This window comes from Meriones unguiculatus (assembly GCF_030254825.1).
Source record: "Meriones unguiculatus strain TT.TT164.6M chromosome Y unlocalized genomic scaffold, Bangor_MerUng_6.1 ChrY_unordered_Scaffold_25, whole genome shotgun sequence".
NCBI lineage: Eukaryota > Metazoa > Chordata > Mammalia > Rodentia > Muridae > Meriones > Meriones unguiculatus.
The window spans coordinates 11,706,179-11,721,156 of record NW_026843710.1 but is presented as its reverse complement, the minus strand read 5'-3'; the positions used below and the strand labels follow the sequence as shown (position 1 = coordinate 11,721,156).

Here is a 14,978-nt window from a genome sequence, read left to right as displayed (position 1 = left end):
CCATGGTGATAAGGTAAGATACAAGGGAGTATTTCAATCTTGTTGTATCTGTTGAGGTTTGCTTTCTGATGACCCATATCATCTATTTTGGAGAAGGTTCCATGAGATCCTGAGAAGAATGTAAATTCTTTTGTGTTTGGTTGTAAGGTTCTGTAATGTCTGTTAGGTCCATTTGATGACCTCTGGTAGAGACATTGTTTCTTTGTTTAATTTCTGTTTTGTTGATCTGTCCTTTGATGAGAGTGGGGTGTTGAAGTCTCCCACTATTTATGTGTGGGGAGCTATGTGTGGTTTATGTTTTATCAATGTTACTTTTACAAATGTGGGTTCTCTTGTATTTGGGGCATAGATGTTCAGGATTGTGATGTGTTACTGGAGGAACTTTCCCTTGATGAGTATGAAGTGTCCTTGCCCATCTCTTTATGTTGAATTTGGTTGAAAGTCTATTTTATCAGATATTAAAATGGCTACTCCTGCTTGTTTCTTGTTTCCATTTGCTTGGAAATCCCTCTTCTAGTCCTTTATCCTCAGATAATGTCTTTCTTTTTGACATAGGTATGTTTCTTGTATGCAACAGATTGCTGGGTCTTGTTTAAACACCATTCTGTTTGTCTGTGTATTTTTTTTTTTTGTTTGTTTTGGAGAGTTGAGTCCATTGATGTTGAGGAAGACTAATGACCAGTGGCTGTTAGATCCTTTGATGTTGGCTGTGGTAGTAAGTTTGTGTACTTGGTTGCTTTTTGTTTTACTGTAATGAGGTTCATTATTTCCTGTCTTTTCTTGAAAGTAGCTACTTTTCTTGGGTTGAATTTTTCCTTCTAGTGTCTTCTGTAACACTGGATTTGTATGTATGTACTGCTGAAAGTTGTTTTTGTCATTGAATATCTTTATTTTTGTTCCATTTATGAGGACTGAGACTTTCGCTCAGTATAATAGCCTGGGCTGATATAACTGTTCTCTTAGGGCATGCATGATATTCTTCCAGGCCTTCTGGTTTTCATAGTCTTTGTTGAGAAACCAGATGTGATTCTGATGGGTTTGTCATTATCTGTTATGTGGCCTTTTCCCTTACAGTTTTTACTATTTTTTTCTTCTGTATACTTACTGTTTTCATTATTATGTGATGGAAAATTTTCTTTTCTGGATTAATTTATTGGGTGTTCTGTAAAGGTCTTGTATTCTTATTGACCTCTCCTTTAAGTTGGGGAAATTTTCTTCTATGATTTTGTTAAAAATATATCTGAACCTTGGAGGAGGTAATCTTCTTTTTCCTCTATTTCTATTATTCTTAGGTTTTGTATTTTTATCTTGTCTTGAATGTCTTGGACATCTGCATCAGGATTGTTTATAAAGATGTTATAAAGATGTTATAAAGATGTTATTGTTTTATAAGAATGTTATAAAGATATAACATTTCTTTGACAGATGTATTGATTTCTTCCATTGTAACTTCCACACCTGAGATTCTTTTTTCCATCTCTTGTAGTCTGTTGTTTATGGTGACCTCTATAGTTCCTGTTTTCTTCCCTAAGTTCTTTCTCTCCACAGTTTCCTCCATTTGTGTTTTATTAATTTTTTAAAAAAATTGCAAACTTTTCATGAATTTTTGTGTCATCTAGTGGAGAGGCCATGGTAATACTCTCTGTATCATTCCAATTTTAGTATATGTGATGCCAAAGCAAGCACCACATATTTCTTTCAAGTGATCATTAATAAAGTCATGTGTCCTTGACTTGTGAGTTTCACATTATTATAGATTCCATTATTATTTGTTAAATGCACAAATATGACCTCAGTCATTGCATTATTTTCGATGAAAATGCTCATTGTCCAAGGCAATTTTTTGGGAAAAAAGTGTTTAATTTGGACATTGCTTATATATTTAGAGACTATCCATGATGTCATGATCACATGTCATAAGAACACATAAATATATCATCCACTATAAACAAGTAGACTTCACCCCAGGTATGCAGGGGTGTTTCAATGTATGTAAATCCATCAATGTGATCCACCATACTAAAACTGAAAAAAAAAAAAAAGACATGATAATCTCCTTAAATGCTGAAAAAATTTTGAAATTCAAAATCCAAATTCCATTCAGGTTTAAAGTAGGCCATTAACCTATTCCTTCCCAGACATTTCCTCACTGGGGACTAAACATGTAAATAGATGAGCTTCAAGGGGATTTGCAATTGAAAACGCCAGGAAGTGAAAGAAGATGGAGTAAATTCTAGGCTAAAAGAACATATTTATCCTGATAGTTTTTCATTCAATACAATGATTAAAGTCCCAGCAAGTTCCAAGGTCTAATGACAAAGAACAGAAAAAATGAGGACTATATCCAAAACAGTATATTATTCAGATAAGAAAATGATATCATGATATTTTAAGGCAAATGGTTGGAACTAGGAAAAAATCATCCTGGTTGAAGTACCTAAAATGCAGAAAAACAAATATGGTATGTATTTCCTTATTAGTAGGTTTCTTAAAAGTGTGGAAAAAAGTTCCAAAACGACAACTATTTTGAACAAATCAGTCTTCCACCATGGAGATTGCATGTCTGTTAATTAGGTTTTTGGGCCAGGGCATCCTATGGAAATTTTCAAGCAAGTCTGTTGTTATTAAAATATGTTGCTGTGTGTCCTTATCTGATAGATCAGTACCATGTCCTTGTATCCACACAGAGGCTCCTTCTGCATCCAATGGGATGGCATTCAGAGATACACAATCCTATAATATGAAGAGTAACCTTAAAACACCAGCTCTAAGCGGGATTTCTCAATGAAATTCTCCCTCACCTCAGAGCTCCAGAAAGCCTGCAGAAGAGGAGGCAGGTAGAGCGTCATAAGTAGTGGGAATTAAGGATATGGGGAGAACAATGCCTGGAGAATCAGGACACAGAGGAAGATGATGATGCGAGGCTTGATGAGACCTGACAAGCAAGGTTCAGATAGACGGGGGATGAGGACATCCCCTATCAAGGAAGTAGAGAAAGGGCATAGCTGTAGAAGGAGGAGGGTGGGTGGGACTGGAAGAAAAAGAGGAAGATGGCAACAGAGAAGATACAATGTGAACAAATCATCATAAATAAATACATAAGAAAAATTGTGATCAAGATGATAAAGTATAGACCTCTTCAGGACTGATGTCTTCTACTTGGTGGTGGTGCCAGTGTGCTGCAAGGATGACCTCTTTTTTCTTTGAGAGACTTGGCACTGAGACTCTGATTATGTGACAATGATTAGATAAAACAACACATACTTCAGTTTATATATTTTGAAAAAATTTTAGGGTAGTAATTTGAACCTGGGAGCAATGTAAAAGGAGTGTAATGTATATTATATCAAATTCCCAAAAAACAGTAAAAAAAACACTTTGACAACGTTTACAATGACTTTTTTATTTTTTATTAATTACACTTTATTCATTTTGTATCCTCCCATAAGCCCCTTCCTCCTCCCCTGCCGGTCCCACCCTCCATCCCCTTTCTGCATGTATGTCACTCCCCAAGTCCACTGATAGGGGAGGTTCTCTCCTTTCTGATCTTAGTTTATCAGTTCTCATCAGAAGTGGCTGCATTGTCCTCTTCTGTGGCCTGGTAAGGCTGCTCCCTCCTCAGGGGGAGGTGATCAAAGGGCAGGCCAATCAGATTATGTCAGAGGCAGTCCCTCTTCCCATTACTATGTAACCCACAATGACTTTTAACATGGAGAAAGATTCTGCTAAAGGAGAAAAGAGTTTGACTTTTAAGGCATGCCTTCCAGGAACTCATTATGTAGTAGAGAGTCCTAGCCAGGACCTACCCAGCTACCTCAGACCCTATGAGCTTAGATAGCATCTCTGAGAAAGCAGTCCTGACACTAACAGTACGTTTAGAGGATTTGTCTGTAGAACCACAGCAGTTAACACAGCTGCTCTAGTTTCTTATGTATATAACACAGACCCATTTCACTTTCCTGAAGGCCCAATTTTAAATGTAAACAATAGGACAAAGAGAGTTAGTTCCACACTGACCACTGTGTAGGCCACAGCTGCCTATCCAGCTATGTCAGCCAAGGCAACCCTGCTCATAGAGGTTTGGCAATAGTATTATGGAACAGCACCATCTGTCCAATAGTTTATTTCTCATTTCTCCTTTTACACTCACAGATTTCTCTTTTTTAGCCAAACCAGTCCCAGGAATTGTTGGTTTCAGAGAAAAAAAAATCTGTTAATTGGAATTCTGCCTCTTGTCCAAGGCTAATGTGGCTTTTATCTAAGTTGTATATCTTAGAAACTTCCCTTGGTAGTCTCTGCAAGCGGGGGTGTTCTGAGTCTGAGAAGTAGATAGCAAGCTTCCTGGAACCTTGGGAACCAGACCACAAACTTTGTGTAACCTTGAGTGAATTCTTGGATGCCTTGCCACGTTGCACAGAAGTTTTGCTACTGTGATAAAAATTTTGCTTGTGCCCTTTGCTTTATAAGTGTTCTTTCCTCGTTAATTAAACTGAGACTTGATCAGAAATCTGTCTTGTCTCCATTCTTTTTTTCTCTTTCCCCTATTACCACTCTCCCTTTCAGGTGGACTCTTTTCTCTTGTTATAATGTTCATTTGAAATGTATACACCTTAACTTTGTTCATTTAAATGATTATTTCTCCCCCCAGGTCTCTGGTTTCAGATATTGCATTGTGATAAACAGGCCAAAAATAAACAATTAATCATCAAAAAAAAATGTTGTGCAAAGGGAGGAGCCAGAGGACAGGAAAGAGGGAAGTAGCCAGAGGGCAGGAAATTAGTGGGAGAAATGAGCTAGAGAGCTTGGAGAAAGAGCTGAAGGACAGAACATGGCACTATGTAGAGATGGATGGACATAATATTTCACAAAAAGCAAGTATAATGGGTAAAATATAAATGTTAGGAAACTATGAGGGGTTGGCAATTTAGGAGGGAGTAATTATTACCCAGCATTGTGTTCTAGGTAAACTAAATAAACCTAGTCTATGTGTGGTGATTTGGTGATACAGCTGGTTAGGATTAACAGCAAGCTTTACTAAAGATATTTATTAGTAAATATAACTCATACAACAATTTTGACTAGCCCAAAGGATGGGTCAGTTAGTGCCCAAACAAAGGACCTTGAAAACAAGGGGTAACATGAGAAAGGCTTTTTTTTTTTGGAACTCATTATACCTAAGAAAAAATGTGCTTTGTGATGACTGCCCATTACAGGGAGGAAGACAATGTAGACAGGCAGCTAAATGATGGGTCAGAGAAGTAGCAGAGAGATGTTAATGAGTACTTTAAAGTCAATGCTAATATAAGCAAGGAATTGGGAGAAATGCTCTTATCGCCTTAGTTTTTAAATGAAGTTTGTCTCTGGTTCACAGGGGAAGGTACCATCAATCTAGAAAGTTGGAAAAAAAGGAATCTTACAATATAATTGTTATTTTGGAAAAGTAGAGCTGCCAAATAGGCAGAAAAAAAGTACTTTCAAAATTATTTAAAATGTTCATAACAGAGCTCAAACAGATTTGTGTAATTTGAAAACAGAAAATAATGTAGGAGCTAGATAGTGAAGGTGAAACAGTCAGAGGTAGAAACTGCCAAGTCACATAATTCAGACTGGCCTCCAGAATCCTCTGCCCCCATGGCTTTCCTTGTCTCCTGTATGCAGGAGATATGGGACCAATGTTCTCAGAGAGAAAGTACAATTACAAAGAGAACCAGTTCAGTTATTAAGGGAATTAGAGAAATTAAAATTATGAAATAATAATAATAATAATAATTGGATTATTTGCAGTGGTCTGGTTTTGACTTTTAAAATTATAAATATGCTTTATGATTTCACTCCTAAAGAGGATGCTTTGTTTTAATATTACAGAAACAGGTTTTAAAAAAATATTTAACCACTCTGGAAATCAATCTGGTGTGTTCTCAGACAACTAGGAATAGTGCTTCCTCAAGATCCAGCCATACCACTCCTAGGCATATATCCAAAAGAGGCTCAAGTACACAAAAAGGACATTTGCTCAACCATGTTTGTAGCAGCTTTATTTGTAATAGCCAGAAGTTGGAAACAACCCAGGTGCCCCTCAACTGAAGAATGGATGCAGAAATTGTGGTACATCTATACAATGGAATACTAATCAGCAATGTAAAACAAGGAAATCATGAAATTTGCAGGTAAATGGTGGGACCTGGAAAGGATCATCCTAAGTGAGTTGTCCCAGAAGCAAAAAGACACACTCGGTATATGCTCACTCATATGGACATGCAATGTAGGACGGATCCACTGGAATCTGTGCATCTAGAGAGGCCAAGCAGGAGAGAGGACCCTGGCTAGAGTTTGCGATCCCCATCCTGAGGGGCGGGGAGGATGGACATCAGAGGAAGAAGAAAATAGGAAACAACCTAGAAACCTGCTACAGAGGGCTTTCTTCTGAAAGCCAGAAGAAGAAATCAGGAAACAAACTAGGAACATACCACAGAGGGCCTCTGAAAGCCTCTGCCCCGCAGACTATCAAAGCAGATGCTGAGCCTGATGGCCAACTCTCAGGCAGAGTGAATGGAATTTTGTGTAGGAAGTGGGAAATAGTGGGAGCTGGAGAGGACGGGGTCTCCACAAGGAGAGCAACAGAACAAGAAAATTTGAACACAGGGAACTTCCCAGAGACTCATACTCCAACCAAGGACTATTCATGGAGATGACCTGAAAACCCTGCGCAGATGTAGCCCATGGCAGGTCGGTGTCCAGGTAGGTTACCTAGTAATGGGAAGAGGGACTGCCTCTGACATAACCCGATTGGCCTGCTCTTTGATCACCTCCCCCTGAGGGGGGAGCAGCCCTACCAGGCCACAGAAGAGGAAAATGCAGCCACTTTTGACGAGAACTGGTAGACTAAGATCAGAAAGGAGAGGAGAACCTCCCCTATCAGTGGACTTGGGGAGGAGCATGCATGCAGAAATGGGAGGGAGGGTGGGATCGGGAGGGGAGAAGGGAGAGGCTTATGGGGGGATACAAAATTAATAAAGTGTAATTAATAAAAAAATCATGAAAAAATATTTAAATGTTAAAAAACAAGTTCCGTGGTTGTTTTTTGTCTTTGTCTATGTTTTGTTTGTTTGTTTGTTTGTTTTGTTTTTGTCTGCTGGCTTCTGGTTTGGTTTCTAGTTTTGGTTTGCTCATGAGGTCTGGGAAACTTAATGAGTTTACTATCTAGTCAAGAGAATCTGGGGGATACTCCAAGTCCTGGGTAAGAGGTCAATAAAGGTTCTACTCCTTTTGGGACCAGTAAAGAGCATTGCTGGGACACTATTCTGTATGATAAAAGGGCTGATGGAGCCCATTCTCCATCTGAAAGCTGTGGAAAGGGCCATGGGGGCTCTGCTCCTTCTGGAATCCATGTGTGTGGAGGGGACAAATGAGGGGGTCCACTCCTCCTGGAATCTGTGGGACTTGTGTCCAGTACGGGCTTGTCAAGTCATGGTATTTGGTTAGTCTGGTATCTCCTAGATGATAATGTCAGATTTCTTTGTTCCTTATGTATCTCTCTATGTGTGTATATTATATCTGTAGACTTGGGTATATTTAGACATGAGAGATAATTTGAATCAACACCTCTGAGTTTGGTCCTGGACCAGTGGAATTAAATTCTATAAAACATTTTTAAAGCTATCAGAAATTTTAAAATAATAACCCTTGGAGAGTCTAACAAAGAAATTAAAGGAGTTTCTCAACCCTTTGGGGGAAATAAAAAACCTTGGTATTTATTTTATTAATTTTACAAAGTAAAACCAAGCCATGCTGTTTAAGCCATTTAAACAAAAACTGCAGTTATTACAATTTATCATGTAAAAAAAAAAAAAAAACCTATAAAATGTTGTTCTTCATTCAAAAAGCCTGGGGATTCCATGTTAGCACAGCGTTATGTAGGGTTATAAAATATATGCCTGGCTGCCAGTACCTATAAAAATGATTTAATGCTGTTTTTTTGTTTGTTTGTTTGTTTGTTTGTTTGTTTTTCTGGCCTATAGGTTTGGTACAGCCAGAATTGTTCATTTTTTGCTGAGGGCTAGAGGCTAAGTTTAGTTCTCTGTTTAATGTTAAATAAACTCTTGTCCTTTAAAATTTTTGTTGTTAAGTTTTAATACATTATGGTAGGATTAATAAGATTTGCTAGCCCCTTTATAAATTATGTTTAATTAAAAGTTTTGCCTTGACTTTAGTTTAAAAATAGCTGATTTAAAGTTATGCTAAATATTATTTAGTTCAGTACAGGATTGAGTTTTACCTACTCTTTTTGTTTAGGTTGGTTTTTTTGTTTTTGTTTTTTTAAGGTTAAATTTAAAATTGGTAACTATAAAGTTTGCCTATATAGAAGTACCTAAAATTTGGTTCTAAATCATACCTTTAAAAAATATGCCAAAATTGAGATTATAACATCCTATTTTATAGGACGAAATTTAGAGCAGATGATAAAGGTAGACAAAGAGTAACTCAAATATGCTGGCCCTCAGACTTGTCAGAGCTCTGATAAATAAGGAATTTTAACATATGTAAGCTTATTATGACAGATTCCAACTTATTTAAGTAAAAAAAAAAACAAATTAATTTAGTTTTTATGGATGCAACATATAATTTTTCCATTTAAAACAAAAGTTAGCCCAATTATTGATACTTTTAACTGTATTTACTGATGGTTCATTATCTGGTGTTGCTGCCTATGCTTATGAAAGAAAAAAAAACAATATCTTTTCAAGTGTCTAACACATTTGTGTAAATAGCAGAGTTATCTGCAATATTGGTTGTGTTTCAAAGTTTTAATAAGAAATCTTTGAATATTTTTAAAGATAATACATGTATAGCTCAGGCTTTGTCTGGGTTAGAGACCACAGGACAAAATCCAAAATCAGACATCTCCTGCTTGATTTTATTTTTACAAATTCAAATTTGATAAAAAAAAAAAAAACACTTTTTCTTTTTTATAGGACATTTGAGGGTTCAATACTAATTTGCCAGGACCTTTATCACAAGGACATGTATTGGCAGATAAAGTCACCAAAAATTATTGTCCACAGTTAAAAATAGCCAAGGATGTCCATAATATGCATCATCTTAATATTCAAAACTTGAGACTTAAATATGGATTGTCTAAGGAATAGGCCGTAGTATGATCAAGGCTTGTAGTACTTCTCAATTTCAGACTGTTCCTCATTTGGGCATCATCCCTAAAGGATTGGCTCCAAATCAGATTTTGCAAACGGATATTACTCATATTCCTGAATTTAAACAATTGAAATATCTACATGTTTGCATAGAAACCTATTCTTGATTTCTTTTTGCCATTCCTCAACCAGGAAAAGCTGCAAAAAAAATGTTATTGTTCCTTTTCTATAGGACTTTAATATTCTAAGAGTTCCTAAGCAATTTTAAACTGACAATGAAACAGGATATACTAGGAAATCTTTTAAAAGTTTTTGTCAACAGATTTAAGTTTCTCATATAAATAAAATACCTTAAGGAGAAGGCATGGTACAACATACCCACCAAAACATTAAAATTTATTTGCAATAAACAAAGAAGGAGGAGCTACTCTCCTCGACACCTAAGAATGATCTTAATCATGTTCTTTTCATTTTAAATTTTTAATTTGTATGAGCATGGTAAATCTGCAGCAGATAGACTGTGGCAAACGGAAACTAAGAAAACTCTTGCTAAATAAAATGGAGGGATCCTTTAACAAATCAATGGCATGAACCCAATCCTTTACTCATAAGGGAATGAGGCTCTGTCTGTGTTTATTAGCACAGAAATGACGCAGCTCAAGGTTACTGGAACATCTGGTGTGACAAATGAATGAGCAGTTTTCTCCTAACTATTATAATGATGTCAACGAAGACAGCTCTATTCAAAATGACTGTTTATTGGGTGTATGTTCCTAATCTACCTATACTACATCCACTTTTCTGGGATGATCCAGATATCCTTGTTTATGTTAACAACACTTAGTTGCTGGGTTTTCCTGCTTTTAAAAGAATGCAAGTAAAACAGAATTAACTTTTCAGGACTAGGAAGATGTCATCCTCATTGTTTTACCAGAAAGAGTATTCATCAGGAAAGTTTACAAGTCTCCTCTATCCAGGTTATAGGTCGAGATGCCTACTACTCTAAAGTTGGGGTGGGCATCTGAAGCCTCTCTTTGCAACCCGGCAAAGTGGAACATGGGAGGGATATTGTTGTCTCTTCCTATGGGAGTTAAGAATGACATTCTTACATCTCCAACGACTCACTCACCCTGTGAGAAAGGGGATCAATGCACTTGTTCTCAACTGAGGGTTTCTTGGATAAGATGCATCAGATATGCTGCATTTACAGTCATGGATTGGACTGGTCTATCATTAAGGGTATTAAGAACTTGGCTTCTAGTAAAGGCAGTCAAAATTCCATTGTTTTAGAAAAAAACTGTTAGTGCTGGATTTTGGAGGACTTCAAATAAAAACTGGCAAACCTATGTACAGAATTTGGGGGCTGTGTGTGGATATAGGCATGCTCTCTGGGAATGCAAGTAGCTTTGCTAAATTCATCAAGTATAATTCCCTTTTGGCATGTATTAATCCTCCATATTTACTGCTAATTGGAAACATTGTAGTGAGACATTTTAAGAACAATGACACCTATTCAATTGAATGTGTATATTACAGTCTTACTAATTGTGTTAGTGCTTATAATAATGCTCTTTCATTATTAGTTGTTAAGCAACCTGCTTTTGTTATGATTCCTGTTAGGGTTTCTGGTTCTTGGTATGATGAAACAGGATTTAATTGGACTCAGGTTCAGAATCACCTTGTTGGTATTTGGTCTAGCAAAAGCTTCTCATTAAACATGTTAACGATGAGAAATGTGATCCATGACATAGACTCTGCCAAGAAACCTAGGTTAGAATTGGCAATACAATTCTGGGATATATGTACTAGCCTCAGGAGGTACATTCCATCCTTTGACTCTGTGTTTAAGTAAGGCCTGAGACTTGTGGGCCTGGCATGTATGGGTTTGTTGGCCTATGCCTGTCTTCCTTGTGTGTTACAGTTCCTTCTTCAGCAACTTCAAGGAATGCAACTGCAGTTGCTTTAATTTAAAGATCTCTAACAACTTCATTTGATATGGAGCTAAACCAATGACATGTAAGAGTAAAATTGTGTTTTTTACAACCTAAGATAGGGTATCATAAAGTTCCATTGGAGACCTTGATAAGGAAAAATGCACATTTCACCAACCTAAGACAGGCTCTCCATAAAACAAAGAATGGGGAAGTGAAGGAGTCTCATTTTGGAATTTTGCCTCCTGGCCATGGCAGATGCCTGTCTCATATATGTTCCATGTCTCAGAGACTGTCCTTGCCGGTCTCTGCAAGGAGGGTGTTCTGAGACTGAGAAGTTGATAGCAAGCTCCCTACAACTTTGGGAATTGAGAACAAACTTGTAACCTTGAGTGAAATCCTGGATGCCTTGCCAGGTGGCAAAAATATGTTACTATTGTGAAAAAAAATTGTACTTGTACACCCTTTGCTTTATAATTGTTCTCTACATGTTCAGTAAATTGAGACTTGAACAGAAATATGTCTTGTTTCCATTCTTCACATCTCTGTCCCCCCATTTACACTCCCTCTTTCAGATGGACCCTGTTAGACTAGCCAGCAGGATTGTCAGGTTACTTATTATTTTTCCGGCTCATAAAGACTCAGTACCACAGATAACCCTAGAACCTGCCATCCTATTATATCAATAGGAATTGAAGGTACATTTAGTGAGTATAGCAGTAACTGCTCAGTTCAAAGTCACAATTTTGGAAATTTAAGATCCAAGACCATGGTAGGACACCACCTTGTCCTTTGGTACATTCCCTTTAATCCCATATCACATTGAGGTGTCCCTACTTAGAAAGCTGTCCAATTAAATAAACATTGAAGTTTCATTTCCTACCTGACTTTGTCTCAGAGGTAAACAGGAGTAAAGGTGTGGGATCTGAATAAAGGGATGATATAAAGGCATGTTGGTTATAACACGAAAGAGTCAAGTATGCACAGAATCAGACAAACTGGACTCTGAGGAAAGATTGTTTACTCATCTCCATGGAAACCTCAAGATTCTGTCAGGTGTTGATTGGCTGAGAGGGAGAATGATGCCATGCAAAAAGTGAAAATGAATAAGAGTTTCAGGAGACAGTTATTAAAAGTAGCAAGTGGATAGCCTGCTTGAGAGAAAGGCTGTGCAGCCCTACATGCTTTAATCTGGGTAGCTGAAAGCACACAGCATGGAGATAACAGTTCATATGTCCAAGACTCTTAGTTCAGAAAAAAATGGTCAGATATTTCTTTGAAGTGGTCACTAATAAAGTCATTTTACCTTGACATGTGAGTTTCCCATTATCACAAATTCTATTATTATTTTTTAAATGCAAATATATGTCCTTTGTCAGTGAATTTCTTACTGTGAAAATGTTCCTAGACCAAGACATCTCTTTGAATAAAAAGCATTTAATTAGGACCTTGCTTATATCTTTACAGAGACCATACATAGTGTCATGTCATCAAGCAGTCATATTGTTCTTGTCCTTCAGCAGAACTGAGAGCTTTTCATAAGGGACCATGAGTGGAAGTCTGAGAGAGGGAGACTGAGAAAGACAGAGAGACAAAGTGCTGGAGTGACAGATTCAGAAATAGATCGAGACTGACAGAAAACAAGTTAAAAAGTGAAAGGCTGACAGAGAGAGACTCCATTCTGTCTGGTTACTTTCACTGGTATATCTACCTCACAGCACACCCTGCTATAATAAATTCCAATAGGAATTATATTATCAAACAAGGCTATAACTCCTAGGCCTTGCCAGACATTTCCTCACTGGGGACTAAATATGTAAAGAGATGAGCTTCAAAAGGAATTTTCAAATCAAATCTCCAGGAAGTGGAAGGAGATGGAGAGACTTCTAGGCTTAAAGAACATACTTATCCTGATAGTTTGTCATGCAGTACAAACTATCATAAAGTCCCAGCAACTTCTAAGTTCTAAAGAACAGCATTGACAGTCTCCTTTAGGGAAAATGTACAATATTTCCCTAAAGGAGTTTTATTCAGCTAAGAAAATGACATTATGATATTTTCAGGTAGATGAATGGAATCAGGAGAAATCATCCTGGGTGAAGGAACTAAACTGCAGAAATACAAATATAGTTTGTATTCACCTACAAGGAGGATAATAGTGAGGAACAAAGTTACAATAGGCCATTTATTGTGAGCAAACCAGTCTTCAAATAGGGGAATTGGGTGGCAAATGGTGTTACATATAGAGACCTGCACTCCAATAATATTCAGAGAGAAGCCTTCAAAAACCCAGGTTTAAATGGTATTTCCTCATGAAAGTCCTGCCCCCCCTCAGAGCTCTGGTAAGCCTGCAGAAAATGAGACAGGAAGAGTGTCATAGTAGAGGGAATTAAGGATACAAGGAGAACAATGCCCTGAGAATCTTGACACAGAGGAAGATGATGCAGCCAACCTAGATAATACCAGATAATCTAGGGTTACATAGAAGGGGGACGATGACTTCCACTTTCAGGGGAATTTTAGAAATTACAAAGGGGTACAAGGAGGCTTGATGGGACTGGAAGGAGATGAGTGGGAGGGCAGCAGAGGGGATATGATATAAACAAATCATAATAAATAAATACATAAAGAAAATTATGATAAAGGTGATAAAGTATAGAGCTCTTCAGGACTGAAGGCTACTTCTTGGGGGTGGTGCCAGGGTTTGGCAGGGATTAAAGCAGTTTTCTCTAAGGGACTTGACACTGTGACTCTGCTCAATTTCCAGTGATCATATGAATAACACATAATTGAATTGGTGTATTTTAAAGAAAAAAATAATTTAATGTGACACATGGATAGGAATTTGAACCTGGGAGCATTGGAGAAGGAATGTAATGTATATTATATCAAATTTCCACATGAACAATAAAAAATAATATGGTGACAATTTTTACAATGACTTTTAAAATAGAAGATTCCACTAAGGAAGGCAGATTTTGACTTTGCAAGGCATGGTTTCCAGGAAATCATTATGTAGCAGAGAATCCTAGCCATGATGTAGTGGTTAGGCATCTACCTCAGGTGGCACATCTGAACAAACAGTCATGACACTAACACTACTTTTAGAGAGTCTGTACAGAGGACTATAGCAGGAAACACAGCTGCTCTCATGTCCTAGGCAAATAATGCAGTCTCATTTCAAATGTCATGAAGGCCCAGGTTTAATTGTAAACCCCAGGACCAGGAGGCTTCCTCACTGACCACTGTTGTAGGACACAGCTGCTGAACTGGCCAGGTCAGCCAAGGCAACTCTGCTCATAGAGGGTTGGCAAATCTAGTGTAGGATAACACCAACTATGGAATTATATCTTGCCCTTAAGTTCACAATTTACACTCAGAGATCTTTCTGTGTTTCAACCAAACTATCCCAAGAATTGTCTGGTTTCCTTCTCTTTTTACTTCTCTTAAATATGCAATACCCCACTGAACCCTAGACCTTGCCAGCCTATTATATCCATAACAATGGGAAGGTACATTTAATGAGTACACCAGTAACAGTGCAGTTCAAAGTAACAAACTAGGAAATTTCAGATCCAAGAACACAGAAGCATGCCACCTTGTCATCTGGTACATTCCCCTTAATGCCATATCACTTTGAAGCTTCCCTTCTTGGCAAGCTCTCAAATTAAATAAACATTGAAGTTTCATTTCCGACCTGACATTGTCACAGAGGTAAACATGACTAAAGGTGCAGGCTCTGGATAAAAGGATGAGATAAAGGCTTCTTGGGTTTCAAAAAAAAAAACAAAAAACAAAAAAAACAAAAACAAAAGTCACAAGTCACCTGTGCACAGCATCAGAGATACTGGACACTGAGGAAAGTTTGTTTACTCATCCGCATGGAAACCTCAAGAAT

General features: G+C 37.4%; 1 non-coding gene across 1 annotated transcript; it reads right to left on the bottom strand.

The window, feature by feature from the left end:
• Positions 1 to 1,580: 1,580 nt before the first annotated feature.
• Positions 1,581 to 1,686, bottom strand: LOC132651780 (U6 spliceosomal RNA). The gene has a single exon (XR_009589344.1). It is a non-coding gene; the product is annotated as a U6 spliceosomal RNA (small nuclear RNA).
• Positions 1,687 to 14,978: the final 13,292 nt, after the last annotated feature.